The sequence below is a fragment of the Calonectris borealis genome, chromosome 14, assembly GCF_964195595.1.
Source record: "Calonectris borealis chromosome 14, bCalBor7.hap1.2, whole genome shotgun sequence".
Lineage (NCBI taxonomy): Eukaryota > Metazoa > Chordata > Aves > Procellariiformes > Procellariidae > Calonectris > Calonectris borealis.
The window spans coordinates 4463455-4480943 of record NC_134325.1 but is presented as its reverse complement, the minus strand read 5'-3'; the positions used below and the strand labels follow the sequence as shown (position 1 = coordinate 4480943).

Sequence of the window (17489 nt, the reverse complement as noted above, 5' to 3'; positions counted from 1 at the left end):
AACCAAAAAAAAAAAAAAGGAAAAAAGAAAAAAAGAAAGCACTTAAAAATAAATCTTGACAAGCATCCTTAAAAATTATTGGAGTAAACAGTGATGGGTACTGGTAGCAGCCCTCCTTGGGAAGTTTATGTCTCCATGTCACCATCCACTCGACTGCCCCGCCTCACGTCCCACTGAGGGTGGCGAAAACAACAGCAAGAATTTACAGAAGAATCTTTGGCGCTCTCAGTGTTTTTTTTTCTTCTACTCTTTGCTAGTTAGTGTTGCAATCCTTGCAGCATACTGGGCTATCAGTAGACATTCCTGAAGCAGAAGGATCAAAAAGGACTGGTTTTGGCACTCGGCTCGAAGGCAGCAAGACCCTTCTCTTTGCGTGAGGACTCTGCCACACATGTAATGCAACTGCTGCCCTTTCAGGCTGGGTATTCGCCCTGTGCTCTGCTTGGGATGCACTTCTAAAGCACCTGGACACCTCCAGTAATGCAGAAAATGACTGGTCGTGCATCGAGCAGTATTTCATGGACCAAAGCGTTAAAGATACAGATTTTGATCTATGGATCGCTATGCAGCTAAGAGAAAAAGGGGAGGAACTACCATATTCCGTAATTGCCTGCAGCCCTAAAGGCAGCTGGGTTCTGAGTCCTAGCAAGAAACATTGAGCAGATTGCGGGTGCTGGCTTTGGGGAGTGGTTTCTTGCTGGCATGGGAGCTGGGTGTTGATTCAGTGCTGGCAAAAGCTTTCCTCTGCACCCACAGAAGTTAAATCCTCTATCACCTCTCAACAAGTACATAACGATGGCAGAAGGTTTTTTTCCCTAGTTGATGACAAGGAAGCCTGTGAGGCTTTTCGAGGATCAGAGGAAAAAAAAAAAAACCCACAACCTGATAATGCCTTCTGTTTCTCTAAGGTGATCCTCAGCTTCACGTAATCTTGTTTGGGGAGTGAACGAGATACCATGGTGAGCTGGCAGGGAGCTGGGCAGAGCTCCCCGGAGCGGGAGCAGGAGAGGATGGGTGGGCAGGATGTCAGATGGGAGGTACCACTCACAGCCCACGGCCGAGTGACTCTACCTCCATCCTGTGCCGCAGAAACAAGGAAGCTGCCAGTGCGGATTTTGTATTTTCAGAATTTATGACTTGCATTTTAAATTTAAGGAGGCAACAAAGAAATAAAGAACAACCGTCCTTTGCGATAAAGCATGGCGAGTCTCCCCGACAGCAGTCACCTTGTGCTGCTGCTGATGTTTACATTATAGCATATAAGAAATGACTGCAGGGTTGTATTTGTTACCTGCACACCACTCCAGGACCTGTGCTTCTGCGTCCACTGTTGGGACCCAGGGAAACTACTTTCCGCAGTGTGTGGTTACACTCAATAACCAGAGAGACAGAGCTGGCAGGGGCAGAGCTGGACCCAAGAGAAAGATCAGGTGGCAAAATGCTGCCTAAAGGAACCAATTAGCCAACAGAAGATGAAATTAGTTTTCGTTTCTTCTACTACAGTATAACTTTTTTACCATATGTCTTTGGATGAGGTAAGAGAGATTAACTGTATCTCAGGTGCAAAATTTCAGTATAATTTTCTGACAAAAAAACCCAATCATTTTTATAATTAAAAATTGAGGCTTAAAGGGAAAACTCTTAGTCAAATTCAGCACCGTGGGACACAGCCTTTGTGCAAATCTTTTGCTTTGGTTGGGTTTGTGGGCTGAGGGTTAGGTGTCCCTCGGTTTCTGTTCGAGGTTTTGACCCACAAACCACGTGGGAGCTGGATTTTCCTCATGTTGCCATGTGAAACCAGAAATCAGCTCGTCTGAGTGCAAGAGGGCCCAGTTTTGCTGAGCGGTCTGGAGAACAGTCGCAAAATTTTCCACACACCTGGACTGAGCTTTGAGTCTGTAACAAAGCTGAAAGCTGGCCAAGTTTCTCCTGGCTTTGTTACCGGGCTTTTTGCACAGATCTATTATTCACTGCATTAATTTTTTTTTTTTCTTTTAAAACTGAACCATTGGGGGAAAAAGGTTTGGGGGGTGGGGGGGAGGAGAGAATGTAAAAGAAACAAGAGCGCGTGTTTGCCTGCGGCAGGGAGATGCAGTGCTGCAGCGATCGGTACCACTGCACGCACCAGCAGCTACAAACAGGCCGATAGCTTCAAATGTAGGACAGCTCAGGGGAAGGGAAAAAAAGAGAAAAAAAGATAGAAGACAACATGAGCGCTGTTTGTCTTGGCTGGTTAGCACATAATCCCCACCTGCATTTGATTCTGCTCGGTCTCCGGACTCCTCCCTCACTTCGGAGCCATGGCAATACAGGAAGGCAGGAGGGGAAGGGAGACAGAACACTTTGTACTAGCAGCCAGACCACTGTTTAACTTCTTCAGCCAAAAAACAAATATGAATATGGAAAGATTTTATGGCGAGATACATCAACAGACTGAAGCGGTTCTGAAAATCCTTCTACAGTTGCTCATTCAAGATTTTCAACCTGCGGACTTCTCTTATGATTAATCCCAGTGTTTGTTTTGTAGTAGTAGTACTAAGTATTTACCAAGTGATGTGAACCATCAGTTCTGCCATACAGAGCTCTATCTGCTGGGAGTATTTTCTGGTCTTCATAATTTGCACTCATATCCAGCCCTTGTTGCTTTTTCAGTTTCACCATGGTTTGAAAATGAAACCCAGAAAATAATCTCTGTGCTTACCAGCAAGGAAGCCTGGGTGCAGTGCCCTAGAAATACAGCAGCCTGGAGCTTTTGAAAACGCACAGAGCAAGCAAAAATTCTGTTGCAAACTATACTTTCGTATGCACGGTAAAAATTAAATCACTCCTTTATTGACTTTAAAAAATTATTTTATGTCAGCCTGCTTTTGCAGATATTCTCCCTCTAAATGCAGAGCAAATTTTAGCAGCACAATTGCTGTGCACAGGCCTTAAGTATGCTGAATCTGGCAATATCCCCCCAAACGATGCCGTGTGGAGCAGACAGAACAACAGGCATCTTCCTCCCTCATGCCATAAGAGATCTCAGAACTAAATGTTCATTTTTTTTAAGGGAGATGCCTCACATCAGAGAAATTAGAGGTAAACCTTGCAGGGCACCTGATGGTGCTGTGACAAGCGCTTCTCATGAACCAGAAAGTCTCAGAAACGGGGGCCAGCTAGACAACAAAGTGTCTGCATCCACAGGCATCACATCACTGAAATACCCTGATCTCTTCTAAAGCCTTGGGGATGGTAAACTCGTATCATCTTTTCATCCCACACACCAAAAAAATAAAGTTTTTAAAAAGTTGAGCAAAACGGAATTAGAAATGTGAAAGACACTGTTTTCATGAGTTTGTACAAAAGCCCGTCACTGTAAAACCATGGCACCTAAAAGCAATTGCTTAAAAACTGTTGAAAGTGAATATCCAAATAGATATTCTAGTACAACTTTACAGCTATCCTGCACATTACATACAGATTATTGATTTTTTTCATTCATTCATTTTGAATTGAGGGAGGCACTCTTTAGTGGAAGCAGCAATGTTAAATTACAAACAGTGGAAAATGGAGAAACACAAAATTAAGATAAGTGTTAAACGAAAACAAACAGCTTGAAAGAAAGGAAGAAGGCTAAAGACCAATCCAGCGTGCCTTCCTCCTTCCCATCTCCTCCCCCCCGGGCACAGGGGAGCGTGCAAATGGAGGGGCAGGAACCACAGACAAACAATCCCGATCCCTGAGTCACTCCCGAGTCTCACACAGAGGAATGCTGCCCAACATTGCTATACGTACTGTATTGTCGTCCATAATGTAACAACACTGATAGGGTGACTTCCCAGCTAAAGACCATGGTGGGACTTTTTTCGTGTCATTTCAGTCCTCTCCAGCACATGACCTTTCTGTAGGTATCAACAGAGATGTGTGGTTTGGAGCTAGTCATATTGATGCTTTTTATAGTCAGCGGACAGAAATGAGCAGCTAGGTTGTAGACCACGCAATTTATTTTAGATGTCTATTTTAGGATGAGATGCATCATGCTCTAGATATGCCTTTTTCCCTCCCCTGACCATAGAGTCTAGACTTACGGATCAGAGGTCACCACTTAGAGTCGAATACTCCAAGAGTCAGGATGAATCACCCTCCCTCTGGGTTGAAACCTTTGCCCCGCTGCAGTGAATAAGGTTTTGCCATTGACTCTGAGGAAACCAGAACCTCACTTATCATTGCTCTGTCTCCGTTGCAGCCGCACTGCCATACCATGCCATATCACAGTCAACAGACCAAGAGTCAACAACCTTTTGAGGCTGTGGGCATAGCCTTTTCCAGTTTAGAAGCTAAGCATCTTGTCCAAAACCCAGTGGGAACAGGGATAAGCTGCTAGCAATGACGACTCGCCTCGGCTAAGGCAGTGGTTCCTACAGACCTGGACCTCAAAGAGAGGCGAGAACAGGGAGTCAGTGCCTGGGTTCCCAACAGCGATAATCCAGTCCTTCACACCTCAGCTGGAACTGAACAGAAGAAATTTTTGAAGACCGGTGTCTAAGGAAAAAGTCTAAAGAGAGTCGGAAGAAGGAAAAATGGTTCTCTAACGAAAAAAGTTTGACGCGCTATTCAGGGAAGAGAATCTATGGGATCACAATAATAGACCATTTTCAAACAAAATTTCATTGCCTTTCACTCTGTTAATTATGCTTCAGATTGCCCTAGACGGTGCCAGAAGCAGTCTTAGAAGTAGAATAAATGATGATAATAACACCAGTTTGGTTTTGTGGAGCCTCCATAACTGGGTGGCACCTAAATAAAAGCATCTAAAGTGCCAGAAGCCAATTTGCGGTTTGGTTTTGGATTCATTTACAATTTGGTTTGGCTTTCAAACAGATCTAAGTATGATTGGGGCAGGGTACGAGAACACAGAGCCCTCTCATTTCTGTGGGGTGGGCAAGGTTTATATTTCACCATCACTGATTCGTGGTTAGCCTCTTCTTTTGGCTATTAAATTTAATCAAGATTATAGAACTGTTGGTTGCTCAAAGCACTGCTAGAGTTAATGATGCTCTGCATATGTATACATCTAGGCTTGTGCAGATGTGACTGCAGAATGAGGCCCAGAATTTGGGTAGCCTTCAAGTACATCCAGAACAGAATACGGGGACATTTACTAAAATACAAGACGGACAGCTTAAGTAAGTGCTGACTGCCTTAACAAGGCGACCCAGGACAAGTCATCCAAAATACCATTTTAAGCCTTCCACAACATAGTCGTTTCAGTGTACAGCTTTCTATCAAGAATTTGCAGGTAATGAAATCAGGGGAAAGTACTGACAGCTATATGAGCATTTAAGCCGTATGCATTTATAAGAGGCTTAAATAAGGAAAACTAAAACTAGAATGGCGTAACAGACAGAATTCAGTGTTTTTGACAATGTTTTTATGATTTATGAAATCCCTTAAGATGACTGGAGTATGAAAAGTGACATGATAACAACATGCCTGGTTCTAGGGTTTCTTTATGCTGGAAGCCATACGTGTAGGGGCACATACCAACTTTCTAAAAATGCAACTAGGTCAGGTTACACAATCCTCAGGAGAGAAGAGGAGGTGGTTATTGTTTATTGTATTTAGATCTGCTTTGATTGTCTTCGTGCTGCACCCTCCAGCTTGCTGCTTAAACTGACAAAATGGGGACTCCAGGAGGTCTCTCCAGCCCCAATACAGGGGTAAGACCTTGGCAAGACCCTGAACCTTGATACTTTTTCTTTCATTTTAAAATACATGTGCAGATATATGTGAGAGCGCATCATTTATATGTTTTAACACATGCACACAACTTACTGAACATTCATGGTCTCAAGTTTCCCAGATACCCTTTTTCTAAATATCTTAAGGACGATCACAGCATTTTAGAAGAAACCATGTTTCAAAGAAGGATCACAGAGATTATTAAGGGAGAGAGAATGCATCCTGTGACAGGAAAATAGGAGAAGTTGGCTTGTTCAGCCTCATAAAGCAAAGGCAGAGAAAAGATATCGTGGCCCTGTATGACTATGTCCGTAAAGCGTAAGATCAAATTGCAATAAACTGGTCATGAATAAATGTAGTTAAAGCTAGAAAAAGGTTTTTAGCTGTCTGAAGAGTGAAATTCTGTAAGCTGCTTCCACATGAGGCTCATGGTGACAGGATGCCTAAATGGCTTTCAGATGGATTTTGAGGGGATTAGGGAAGGGACTGATTAATTTATAGAGAAAAATTCCCAGAAAAATATGTTTCTGAGGCACATTTGTAGGTATCCAGTGTATTGGTACATACAAGGGAGTTTCAAAGGGGAATGTATCTCTGTTTGTAGCGTATATTTATATTAAATTAACTTCAAGCTTTCATGCCGTGTGGTGGCCAGGAAGAATTATTCACCCTCCTGCCCTTGTTTCTATATTTTCCTCCCTCCGCTGAACGCCTGGAGACTGGCAGTAAGAGACGCAGACACACTCGCGCTTCGTACCATTACATTCCCTTCAGAGTCTAGTTGGCACATCCCCCTGGCACTCACGAAACAGCACAGATTTTTCCTTCAGGTCATACTGGCAGGTACCCTACTGGGTTTCCCTCTTTCCTCAGAAGCAAAGGTTATTAGTCAGCTTTTTTGTCACCTGGGAGAGGTACTTCGCACACAATCTCGTTTTGCAATGCCCTTGATCTCTCCTGTTGCGTTCCTATAGCACATTATAGCACGGTTTTTGAGCTTCCCCTATAAATCTGCGTTTTTAGAGGCTGATAGGAAGTATTTTGGGTGCTATGATTACAGGAACGGAAGGTCTGTGCACCCCTGAACTGGCCATCTCTCTCATGGTTGCAACTGTGGGAGATTAGCCTCCAGCCCAGTGGTCCTGAATACCATGACAAACTATTATAAAAGACCTGCATATCCATGAACACAGGGATTGGAAAACAGTCAACGGACAAGTCTTTTTGGCTTGGGTGGCCTTCAATAATTGCATTTGAGAAAACAGCTGAAAACAGGTGAAGCATGGATTCATCTGAATTAAGTAGAACATCCAGTTCCTTCCTCACTTTGGCCCCTCTGAGGGCAATTTTCATCCCAGACATTTCAGGGCCTCAGTTTTGAAATGCGCATAAAGGGAGATAAAACAGACAGCTCTCTGGCAGGCAAGAAATACAAGTGGAACAGTGATAAGAAGTAGGAAAGGGAAGAGAAGTCTGGCTTGGGAAGAGAAGACAATGAGGTTGGAACTGCAGTACGCCGAGGAATGGAAAGGCCAGGAGGACCCTGGCACTTTGCGATGTGCCTCTACTACAAAAATACACCTTCTGGATCTTCAAAGAACCAGAGAAGCTGCAGCTAGTTTATATTCAGAGATATGCTTTGAAACAGGTAGGTTTCATTTTAGCGTTAGGAGAAAGCAACAGAGATTTTCCTACCAAGACATGAAAAATCACCCAAAGTGAAGATCAGAACTCAGGACCTTTTTCTCTCCGTCCCATATTTACTCCTCTAGAGGACACTGTTGTATAAGAGCAGATGCACAGTAAATGCTAAAAAACACCTTTTCTTTTTTTTCTTTTAAGAGACAAGACCCATGAATGTCTGGTATTCCAGGAAAGTATCACTCCTGAATGATTTCTGCAGCGCACGTATATGTTTCTTGGGCATGAGAACTTGCTGAAGCTCTGGGTAGGCAATACGAGGGTTTACCTCTCTGCAACAGGACGCTGCCATAGCCATCATTAAACCATCCATGGAGCCGCCATATATACAATGGTGTCTTCTCTTTCAAAGCCCCACCTCACCATCGCGGTCTTTGGTTGAGGGAGATGGGGTTGGGTGCAGTGGTCAGTCCTTCCTCTGCGCTCCTCTTTCTGACTTAAAACCCAGCACAATGACCACAAAATTGCACCACGGAAAGAAACCTTTAGAATTTATTAATGGGGAAAGAAAAAGGAAAGAAAAAGCCTGTAGTTTCCTCAGGTATTCAGATGGAAACGAGGTAGATGCTAACTTGGGTACAGCTCTTTAATGACTGAATAAACAGCAGTAACGAGGCAGTTCCAAAGTTTATCAGATGACTGTATTCATTTGCTCTAAATATCATATTTAGTGATTTGTGCTGATTCTTCAGTTTGTGGGATTAGTTACAGTTCATTGTAAGTTCTAACTGTATTTCCATGTATTGTGTTAAGACCTGATTCAAGAGTAGTTTTATTTGATAAAAACCAGATGTTCTTAAAAGAGACTCTCTCCTTCACAGTACAAAACATTATTCTTAGCAATTGTATGTACCTTACAAAATTAATAAGCACAGCATCTCCCTGCCTGACATATGACATTATTATATTTTTCCCTGTTGAGGGACTTTTAAGCCGTTGGGGTCACGACCTCTGTGCCTTATGAGAAATGGAGAAGCACATGGTTCTAATTTTATCTTCAACCCTGCCCTCCTGCTGACATGTATGTTTACAATACGGTTCATCTGTTGACCCTTCACTCACATTTAAAATATTAGCTAACATTTTTCGGTCCCAATCACAACGGTGCATGGCGATTAGCTTTTAAGACCAGTTGTTTTCTTTATTGCCTTTTGACATGCCCATCTTATCCGAAAGCCCTTGACTGTTTTTCTAATTTGAAAACAGCACCAGCCACAAAACCAACTCCAGTTTGCCTGGATGCTTCTGCTCTCGTTATGACGCAGGGCACTTCAGATCTTTAAATACACGATATCGCTCCACTCGCCGAGGGGACGGGAAACGTCCTGCGGAGGTTAGAGATATCCCCGAGGAGCCGCCCGGCTCAAAGCCCGCTCTTGGCCGCCCTCAGTCCTGAGCCGAGGCGGGTCGGGATGAGCTCAGCCCGACGCGTGTCCCGGGGGACACAGTCTGCCCCCCACGTCCCCCCGCACCAGGCTCCCTGGGGAGAGTGGCTGGATCCTGCCAAGGCAAGTCCGGAAGAAAACCCTTCCAGAGAAAGCAGCCCTTTCCCTGGTCTGTGTCGGGTGCTGAAAGAACAGACGCTCCCTTTTCAGCATGAAGCGAAAGAAAGTGCAACCAGATAAGGCTGACTTTTTGAAGGGGGGGGCCCTAAAAAATGAGAGCGCTGTTTATTCTCCACTCCGTTTTCCCTTACATCAGAAGGAAGGTGAAGGAAAAAGGAAAGAAGGAGGCAGGGGGGAGAGAGAGAGAGAAATAATCTCATTTTATTTTCTTTTTAAAAAGGGGAAAATTTTAACAGGAAAAATAACAAGTACTTTCCTTTTACATTAAAATTACAGAAAATTTAGAAAGATACCTTTAGCACTTGAATCTCTTCAGGATTTTTTTTTCTTCTTTTAAATTATATTTTTAAATTTTAATCATTTACATCAACAACATATAATGTGCTCTGGTAACATGATTGTGAAAAGAGCATAGAGCACTTTCACTTACATAAAGCAAAATTACTTACTTGGTTATTTTCACCATACTATATTCAATGATACCATATTAAATGAGCTCATATAAATGTTCACCTTAGCTTAAACCGCATAATAGGGCATCTCTTTTCAGTGGTTGGTATGGGAAGACATTTCAATGAAAACTGGGCAGATTCAGGATTACCCTGTTTCTTGGAGGAAGGGATACGGATATCACAGCTGTAAGTCAGGCTCTGAAAACACCTGGTTCCTGCCGGTTTCAACCATCACATATCTGTCCTCAAAAACCTTGAGAAGGGCTGAAGAACAAGGTAGGGGAAGGACAGAGAGAAAAGAAGACAGCTGTGGGCTAGAGCCATCGCTTCGTACTGTGGAAAGAACCAGCAGAGAAAACTGAAGAAAGATGCTATCTTCACCCTAATGAGCACAGAAGTACACCTAGACACCACGGAGACATTGTTGTGTACAGCTATAACCTCATGGTAACTGCAGAGAGATTTCCTATTCTATACATTCGGGTAATCCCATGCACCCCCAGGTTGTAATTGGGCTATATATATATACAAATATCCGTATGTATACTTGTTTAATAGCAACCAATGTATTCCCAAGCTATTTTGTAAGAGTCCAATCCATAAATAATCCTGTTGAAGTGTTGTAGTCATTGCTGTTCACAGTGAGTTGATATTAGCTGGAGAACCAGACCCTAAAATTGTCTTACTTCGTCACTCCTATAATTCCTTTAATCTTTTTTCTTTCCCCTCTTTCTTGATGGCTCCAATTGCCAGAACGGCAGATACTGGCCAAGAGACTTGGCAACCCTGTGTCTCAGGAGCTGATGCCAACGGCGGTTGGGGGAGCAGCACTGGTGTCCAGCATATTTGGCTTTTTTTCCTTTGAGTAATGAAGACATCATACTGCTTCTGCCCTCCCATCCCCATAACCTCTGATCCTGGATGTGAAGTCTCTGGGCATGAAATGTGGAGCCTCTCACGGCTGCATAAAATCAATCAAAGCTAATGCCACCAGGGAGGCTGTTACTTGCCATGTTGGCAATTCACTAATCGCTTCCATTATCACTCCGGCGAGGAGGACAGATGGACGTAGCGCTCCTGAGTCAGCTGCAAACTGTGACCAGCTTCCACATACAACTATTTCCAAAAACTTCTAACATAACCCATCTTTTCTTGTTTGCGTCTTTGGCTTATGCAGAATTTAAAACTGCATCATTAGCACGCTGGATCTGTGCCAGGTAGACAGGCATGACAAAGCCGCATTTTTCCCTTCAATAGTTGGGTGCAACTCAGCTTTTGAAGAGAAAAAAACAATCCATAAATTCACCAGCTCAAAATTATACTGTAATTTATTAATCTGTCACTGTAGGAGGTTGGATTTCCTGCCTTCATTTCCGCCAATACATAGCAATGCAAGTAGAGTACTTGAAGCTTTCTTAATGCCTGCTTGCTCACAATTCCTATAATCTCGTGACAACGAAGAACAGATAGATCTGTTGCATAATACTGTCAATAATGGTCAAATAATTAAAACATGGCCATACAAGTATTCTTTACATGTTTAAAGCAAAGGATCAGTAGCAGTAAGGCATAGCAATCACACAGCACTTCGCATCAAAGCCTTTCATATTGTACTTTTCCACGATTTCTGAGCTTTACTCATATTTTATCAATAAAGAAAAAGACACAGAAATTTTTCCAACATGACAACTTTTCCAACATGACAATGAATGACATAATACAAGAAAGAAAAGCTAGTATGTCTCAGCTCTCAGTCCTCTGCTCTTTGCTTTCCACTCTCTCATTCCACTCCCATAGCCAAAACTCAACGGAAGTGTCACCCTTCATGCAACGGTTTACAATGCTGAAGCTACTTCCTAGAGCAGTTCATGGGAACATACATCTACGGAAAACAGGTAGGAAAACTACACCAACAGCTACTTCTAGTAAGGCCAGCCTTTATGCCAGAAAAGGTCTGTGACTGCTCTGGTACTGATACAAATCTGTATTTTTGGTACGTGGAAGAAGAACAAGGTCTTAACCTTCTCATAACAACATGAGCATGTCATCACATAGGACCCTGCAAGATGATGAAGTGCTTTCATGGATGGCTAAGGTACAGAAGGAGAGGCTGATGTACATGAACATGAACACTTCTCTTCCATGTACAAGGCTACCACTATCAGCATAGTTTGCAAAATGTCAGAGAGTTGTCTGCATAAACTGAGTAAAAACATTACACAATTTCAATATAAAATAAATTACTTCTCATATGTAAAAATTTGAAAAAAAATTTGAAAAAATTTCAAAAAATTTTCAAAAAAGATTTTGAAATAAATACTGTTAAGAAAATCCCCATTTTTGCTTTTAAAGAATCTACCTGTTTATACCCACCAACTCTTAGAAGACGGAGTCTTTCTAGCTTTGCAGTCATGTGAACCAACTCCTAGAGAAAAAGATCCTCACACAGAACATCTCTGCACTCAAACCTTCGCCCCCCTGATGCTGAAGAGCACCACTAAGCATCGTGTATCACTATTGATCCATGAGTTCATTTCTGTTCCGCTGTAACACATATATTTATGTGATTAGGAAACGTGATTAGTAAAACACATGAGAAGCCAAGTTTTGCTCACTTTGTATGTCAGCCTCATGGTTTCAGGGCTTCTGTGGACCACGTTTACTGGGCAGACCCTGTAAATGGTGGTGCTGTAGCAAGCAAAGCGATCTGCAAGAACGTGCTTTGTAGTCACATTGTCTAAGGCCCAGTATATCCAGAAATAAACACTTAGGTGGGGCTGTTTCATCTCACGTCTATGCTGGTTGCATTTCCTTGTTGTCTGCCTCTGGTGTACAAATCAACACTAACTTACAGTCACTCACACAGATTTACTTGCATATAGTATATCCCCAATTACATCTGATTTGAATTCGACACCGCATGCTTCAAAGCCTGAGGCTTAATCCATTAAACCAGTCCTTTTTGATTTCAGGATGGCAAACCCAAACCAGACCTGCAGGGGCTTCTTTGAATAAGCCCTCGAAACAGAGTCCTTCCAACAGAGTGGAGGGAAGTCAGGTGCAAGGGCGGGTGGCTGGGTGCTGCAGGGAGTCCTGCCAGCAGGGAGGGGAGGTGGGCTGCAGCAGGGACCCGGGGCTGGAGCAGGGACCCCGGGGCTGGAGCAGGGACCCGGGGCTGGAGCAGGGACCCCGGGGCTGGAGCAGGGACCCCGGGGCTGGAGCAGGGACCCCGGGGCTGGAGCGGGGACCCCGGGGCTGGAGCGGGGACCCCGGGGCTGGAGCGGGGAAGGAGCTACCATGTCAGCAGCAACACCGCAGCAGGCGCCGGCTGGGAAGAGCACACTCGTCCTCTGTACTCGCAGGGGGATTACTGAACAATTCAGTATCAGTTACTGCAGTAAGGCATACAAGATCGGATCTTTAGTGGGGATCAACGTAACTCCTCGTTAAGCGATATATACGGGGTTAAGACTCATCCTTCTGTTCTTTGTGCACTCTTGACAGCTTCTTATTGCTACAAACCTCCTCTCTGCTCCCACTACCAGTCAAGAAGAGGATGTACAAGACTCCTGAAAGCTTGTACTCCTAAAAGACCTACTTAATTGCTCCTTGGCCGTGGCTGAAAAGCCTGAGGTACTGAGCTGAGGTCAATACAAGTACCAGAGGTTCAGTCACACTGCTACAACACATGCAAGAGCATTCAAATGTATTTGACTCTCCAAATCAATCAAATTCGATTATTTCTGATTCCTCTGACACATGTGGCATCATCACCATCAGTTCAGCTCTTCTCCTGACCTGCTGCAGCTCACTGTTCCTCCTCTCCACGCCCGGTTTCCAACTGATCTTTTGTCTGGGACGGGACGCTCTCTTTACTCATTTTTACAAAAAACTTAGTGAGAAGAGGGCTGGGTCTTGAGGTACTACCATAATTCAAATATTATGGTTACTATTAATAATAACAGGAGTAACAAGAATAGGCATATATGTCACATTAACGTTAGAAGCGCCGTGTTGACAGCTTCACTTATGGAGAGGTAAACACTGATGTTTAAAACCATAAAAAGCAAGGGAACGTTAAGTGTATGCTGACTTAAAAGGAGCTTGCTTGAACTGTTACGGCACTGTGGAAGACATAACAAGAAATGCTTCAGATACTACATACACACAGCTTTATGCACATATACTTTACCCATTTTTGCGTGATGGATTTTCACAAAAATCCTTTGCTGGAATTCAGAAAACCATCAAGTTTTCCATTTACTCGGATAAAACAGTTACAAAACATTAACTCTACCGAGGGTGATTTGAGCAGAGAAAGGAACTCAACAAAGTGAAAAAGTACTTTCAAATTCTAACTGTAGCAGATGTTGTTTTGGTCATTTCTAGCTGGCTGTGAAGTTAGAGCCCCAGAACTGTGGTTTCGTATGTGGTTCAAGTGTTGGCTGCATTTATGCTGGGGGAAAGAAAAAAAAGGATGCTTGCATGCAGGACCTGGCATGCATTGTTTAAAAAAAACCAAAACAAAAACCCAAACCGTGGCTGTCTTCAATTATTTTCCATTACAGCATTGTCTGCATATAATTGCTCTGTGTTTTCCATTAAGGAGTGCCAAATGAATGAGTATGTTAGTGTATAGGATGTACAAATTCCAGTGGTAATGCTGCCCTGTATCAGTAAATAACATGAAACACAATCTCCCTTGACCTGTATGACATTTTCATACAATTAATCTGCATTTTTCAAGTGTCCGACATTATTTACCATATCTTCCATCAGCAGCTGAGACTGGGGACTCAGAGAAAATCCAGGCAATGGGAAGTTAGACAGTGATTTCAAAGAGGTCTTAACTGGGGCTAAATGGTCAAATGCTTTGTAAATGGGCTGTTGCCAGAACGTGCAGATAGGGTTTTGGGGTTTGTCTTTTTTGTCTTGTTTTTAAAATCTGAGAGAACTACACATTGCATAGGTCTTTTCTGTGCATCAAAGTAAAGGACTTCCCCAGGTTTCCACAGATTTGAAGATCAGGCCCCACACGTCATTTTGGTTGCTCCCCAAAGTCAACATTTTTATCGTTAGCCCTTCTGTAAAAGGCTTTGCCTGTATCTATATCCCGGCTACTTGCATCAGACTCATTAGGCTGGGGACAACAGGAGCCCCAGGAGCTGGTGCCTAGGGTTCCCTAGCAGCCCCCCATCCGAGGGCTTGGGCACCCCTTCCCAAAAGCAGAAGGCACGCGGCAGCAATGCACACCAGGAAGCGCATCGTGCCAAACACGATGCAGGATCATTTCTATGATGGAAGAATCAAGGAGACATATTGCCATTTGCCAGCCGTTGCCCTCCTGCACAGAGCTGAGCCTGGACTCAGCTCAGCTACAGTGAAGTTTTGCTTTTTAATATCAATACTTATTAACACCTATAACCAGAAGAGATGGTACACAGCCCAGAATAATTACATTGTACAGCAGAAGTTAATATACCTGACCTATAACAACACACACATGACTTCTGCCAAAGAGGTCTCAGTAAGCAAATTGGTTAGGTTTGGCAGTTCATAAATAAGTTGTAATTACACACTGGAAACAGCATAATTACACCTTAACTGCAACATAGCAATACCCTTCCGTTATTACTCTGACCAAGCTATCGAGATATATATGTCTCAACAAAATAAATCCATGATCTTCACATTATAAAGGCTGTACTACTGCCTCCCTTCCTTTTTCCTCCTCGGTGCACTACCCCCCTCAGCAGCGTTAGCTGCAAACTCGAGGCCGCACACTCTTGGGTATAGCCAGCTGTGCTGCGAGACGGGAAATCTGAGCGTATGCACACTCTAAAATGAAACTCAAATAACGGCAGAGAAAACGAAACAAAGCTTCTCATGTAAAAGAAGACACAGTCACACTATTTTACATTAATGAGGGAATGATGCCCAAATGCAGACTGATACGCCGTCATAGAAACATCTGCAGAAGGAGTTTTGAGAAGGTGAAGAAGTTATGATTTGCTATGGAAAAATACTCAACTGCTATCTGAGCTCTTCTTAATTGAACTTGACAGAAGACGTGTGCACTGACACCACTAGGACATTCAGAAACTGAAGCTGGATCAGCTTCCTAACGGAGCAAGAGAGAAATATATCGACTGTTAAAGAGGCTGAATTTTCACGGGAATGGTTGTTTTTTTTAAAAAACTTGATGTGATGGGGAACAACAGCAATTACAGCACACATTGAACAGAATACATTTTAAGTACAGCCGCTAGTTCTTACTTATTTTGCAGGGAAAAAATTAAAATTTCAAAATATACCCAGAGTTTTTAACCTAGTGGTATGATTGTAGCCGTATACTTGGTTAAAAAAAGTAATTGGTTATTTGTTCAGACTACTTCCAAAAGACAAGTGCTCACCCTGAAAGCAAAAAGCCACTGTGCTAACGAAGCAGACTTTCTCTCTTACAGGTACAACAGCTTTCTGTGTGCTACGGGCTTTGGGCTTCTTCAGGCAGGGTAACTGCCTCCTGTGCCTTTAAGTTACTCCTAATACAATGGGGTCTTGATGCTGATCCTAGAGAAAAGAGAAACTACCCCTCCTGTCCTGTCCCTCCCCCCAAAAAAAGGAAAAAAAAAGAAAAATACCATATATCTCAATCTATTTGATTACAAGGATCTGCTTCAAAAACACACTCACACTGCAAAATGGAACCGAGTCCTATTCTCATGCCCATTTCACATGCAGCTTGCATCTAGTCAGCAGCTAAAACCACATTCCTTAAATATTTTCCTTTCCAGAAAGACGACACCTCCAGTATCAACTTTCTCTAGCCCTTACCATGGTGAAGTAGCCTTTCCCAGAGCTTTTAATTCTACCTCAAGCAACTTACTCTGTGAGCAATCTCAGCGGCTACAGGAGGAAAACTGCTAGTACTGCTCAGCATCCTGGGATGCAGGCAAGGATACGGTTTCAGACAGCCAACTTTGCAACAGGCCAGCTGGCTGTATTTTTTTGAGATGGGAGTCATTAGATTCTCTCCTCAGATGCGCATGCGTAAACCCAGAAGTTTTCCCATGGAAGGCAGCAGGGAGGGTCGGTGCATGGGCTCAGCTGGGTGGGGACCAGAAGACCCCTTGCAGCTCTTTGGGAATATGTCGCTGTCTGCCAAGTGCTGTGTAGCATCGGGCCTTCGGGGGTAGATGCTAACGCATGCACAGCCTTGCCATCGTTTCTTTTGAGAAAGGGGTAAGAGTAAAATCCTGGTCTAACTGAAGTGAAAGGGATTTTTTCATCAACTTCAGTGACTTACATTTGGATCTCCCAATCTGTGCTTTGCAGTTTTTCACAAAATGGGAGTAACAGAAATCAAAGTGGAAGTGTGACCGGCACATTTTGCAAAACAGCATGTAAAGAGGAGTCCGACTGAACTGCAGAAGCTGGTTCCATGCGCACCGTTCCCTGCCACGTCTGAGCTCAAACCTGGGATTCAGAATAGGGGATCGGAAAACAAGAAATAAGGAACTCTGTATTCCAGAGCGACCTAAAGAAGAACAAGAATAAAAGCCCCAAGTTTCTCATGGTAGGTGAGAACTGAGGCAAGTAAAACACGTGCTTCCTTTTACCCCTAACTCTACCAGTGCCTTTCCATGTCTTTTCTACACGTAGGAACGGCACGTGTAACTGGGAAGTAACCATTTTCTACAGCGTGCCTTTTCAGCAGCTGTTAGGACATCTGGATAGAAATCCATCTGGTGCTTAGCATAGCAAATACCACCATAAACTTTCAGAGTCCCCTTCCTTTTGCACAGTTACATGAACATGAAACAGCAGCAGGGCTCTGAAGTAAGTTCTGCTTCCAGGACAGGAGGTGGGGAGCTGTGAAAAAAAGGCAGCTTTCAACATGGAGCTTCGGATACGGACAGAAAAAGTCCTGATTCCCTACAGAGTCTCAGGGAGAAGCTTTTGACTAGGTACTCCCTCCACCCCAGGTCCTCCCCAAAGGCAGCAGCATCTCCAAAGAACTGTAGAGAGTTTGATTTCATCTCGTCCC

At 43.5% G+C, this 17489-nt stretch overlaps 1 protein-coding gene across 1 annotated transcript in view; it reads right to left on the bottom strand.

Annotated features, from left to right (window-relative positions):
* The window catches only part of KCNQ1 (potassium voltage-gated channel subfamily Q member 1), a 356039-nt gene that overhangs the window by 36235 nt on the left and 302315 nt on the right, over window positions 1-17489 (bottom strand). The gene's annotated exons all lie outside the window — the stretch shown is intronic.